Genomic DNA, 3,123 nt, shown 5'->3' with positions numbered 1-3,123 from the left:
CCCTCTGCCCTTTCAAGAAATCGCCTCCATCGCTCCCCAGCTCCGCCCTGCCCCGTCCCCTCCCGAGCGTCTCCCCCGCCGCCATTACCGGCCTCCTTGGCCGACCGCCGCGTCGCCGTTGCCATGGGGACAGGGGGCGGCCGCAGGGCACCCTGGGAGTTGTAGTCGCGGCCGGAGCGGCGTCCCTGCCCGCCCGCGCCGCGCACCGAGCGGACATGTCTGCCTCAGTGTTTCCACCCACATCTTTCTGTAGCCCGCCGGAATCTTGGGGTGGGGAGGGGGGTGGCAATCTGGGGGGTGCAGGCAGCGGGTCCCCCTGCGCCATGAGCTACAGGCCGCGGAGCCTCGCGTCGTGTCGTGTCATGTCTGTGAGGGCGCACAGGCCTAATCCAGCAGGCTCCGAACTCACGGTTTGGGTTTACACAAAACGTTTTTATGCTGAAAATAGGTGGGGGGTGGGGGGTATGGAAATTCCATAGGAATTAAAAGCAGCTGCAGCGGTATTTTTTCTTCAAGGCTGGGTGCAACGGGGAAGGTGGCCTGAAGTCCTGACATGCCAGCCCTAGGTGGGCAGAGGCTTCCATATCCTTGTTTTTCCCTATATAGTTCAGCGGGCAGTTTGATCTGAGGAACCACCCGGTAGCCCCCCTAACCCCCCTTCAGGGGATGCTCACACTAACCCGATAGCCCCCCCCCCCCCACTTGGGATGCTCGCCAATGGCCTCCATTAAAGGATAGTAACTCCTTTGCAGTGGAATGAGAAAGAATAAGATGGGCTATTGATGGTCCACATCAAAGGACAGTAACTCCCTTGTGATTGAATGGAAGGAAGACAGGATGGGCCATCTCTGGTACCTCTTGTCCTTGAGATAAGAGAGGAACTAAAACCACTGAGCCATAAAGACAAAAGAGCTGCAAATTAGCCCAGACTTGAAGGACAAGGTGTACTACAGGACTGAATTTGCCAAGTAAGGGCCAACTAGCCAACAGTTGAGGAAGTGAAGAAGACTACGGGCCTTCATCTGAAGACCCCTGGCCACAACCACCAGGAAGCACTGCGCAAGCGTGACAGGAGGAATTTGGGGTGGGGGGGATATGTTAATGATTTCTCAGAACTAATTGTAATATTCCCTCCCTATCCTCGGAGTAGTAATGCATATGTATTAGAGTTAGTGAATATGTAATGTTTTTAAGCAATAAAAAGGGGCTGTTTTCCGCTCCAAGCAGCGCATGCCTGTGGTGGAGTTATCCCTTGTGTGCCCAGCACTGTATAAACATACCTACTTTATAACCTTACTGGTTGTGAAATCATGATTCTGCACCTCAATTTCAGGTGTGAAGTAGAACAGGGAGAGCATTAATTGGCAATTCTGTCCCAGTCCTGACTGTGGGTGTTTGATGGTGCAATTATTTACTGCTTTGAGTATTAATTATTCGTGTCGCTATACTTGCAAGGCTTATCACTATGCTTTGGAGCCAATGACGGCTGCATCCGTGCATTTCTTAAGAGCACTAGTAACCACATAAATTAATTTGGAAATGATATATTCTAAATGGCAGTCATTTCTGTTGAATTTACTGGGCTATACTTACGTACAAAATCTCCTGAGAAGCAAGCATGTGTAATAACATCTGGCAATAATTTATGGTTTTGCACTAAGGTGGTGAATTTTTTTGTTTTATCAGAAAATACTCTGAAAACACCCGATTCTAACAGGATTTTCTTTTTGCCGGGCCTCCTATTGCCTCTCAAAAGAAGAAAGAAATGCCAGATGGTGAGCCACAGTAAACGGTGCAAACTATCCACACTGTTATTTGTAGTTGTCAATGAGGTTTTTCAGGATCCTGTTCCATACATGGAATACTACATTTCCAGCTTCACATAGTGATTTGCTTAGACAAAAAGCTTACTTTCAAGAACATCTTTATTATTGTGCATTTGGTCCTATCTAATCAATCCTGGAAAGAAAGTATTCCATCTTACGTATGTGCAGGGTTGGACACTGCTATATTCAATCTTAACATTTGAAATGTGTGTAAGCACTTTCTAAAACCTAGGCCAGCTTCACCTCTGACATAGGGTCAGCTTTACCGTGCTCAGTGGCATGTCGCTCACTCACAGAAGAAGGAACTTGACTTGGCCCTTAAAATTTGAAAGTAATCTGTTACCATTTAACATTCTTAAAATACCTCTCATGCTCAGAGACCTCCCTAAGCAAGCATGTGCAGGCAGCTACTGGACTGTGACCACCTCTGAGACAGAGGTGACAACCAGATGGAAAAAGAGCATCCTGGATAACAGTAGAATGGGATATTTTTTAACCAAGTATTCTGGACCTCCTCTTACACCTTGTTCCCTGGCAATTTTCACTGGTGATGCAAAAAGGAGAAAATACAACAGTAGGTTCTGGATACATAGAATCAGCCAAATCACCCTCCTCAGTATTAGCAAGTATACTGACACGTATTTATTTCAGAGAAGTCCCTGAGCCCTGCAGTGTGGATGATGATTTGAATTCTTTAAAGCTGAGAGTGTTTGTAACTGAGGCTTATTTCAGTATGATCTCTGCTATAATTACTTCTGCATCTATGCTCCCCTCGCCCTCACCTTCTGCCTTCCCATTTTATAATGTAAAATTTGCAGCTGCAACTCCGAGGCCTCCTTGTTGTGGTCAGGGAGAGGGCACAAGCCCTTTTATGCAGGAGGTAGCTGTGACAGTGCCCATGTAACATTAAACATTACCCAACAGCTTTGTGATCTCCGCCCTGGCACTAAGTTGCCTGCTCCCTGTCCCTTCTCACTTGTCCCTTCCCCCTCTTCCAAATATTTCTCCAGCCCTGTCTCATTGGTGCACTACTCTCCTTTGCCTTTTTTGGACTGCCACCCTGTCAATCTAATGCAATAAGGCCAGGGGCAGGTGCAAACCCCTAGCTATGGCTCCTCTTACTAACCAATCCTCTACTGGCCCCTCGTCCCAAAATACCAAAGAGCCAAGGGAGTGGGAAAACCTGGGACCCTGGGGAGAGGGAGAGGCCAAAGCTGCTGGATCTCTGGGGGGGGGAGCATCCATTTAGGACCTGGGAGCTGCTGAACTCTTGGATTCCTCTTGGGACTGTGGTGAT

Source organism: Tyto alba, unplaced genomic scaffold, assembly GCF_018691265.1.
Source record: "Tyto alba isolate M040663 unplaced genomic scaffold, T.alba_DEE_v4.0 Super-Scaffold_14, whole genome shotgun sequence".
NCBI classification, from domain to species: domain Eukaryota; kingdom Metazoa; phylum Chordata; class Aves; order Strigiformes; family Tytonidae; genus Tyto; species Tyto alba.
This window is presented reverse-complemented; position numbering follows the sequence as displayed.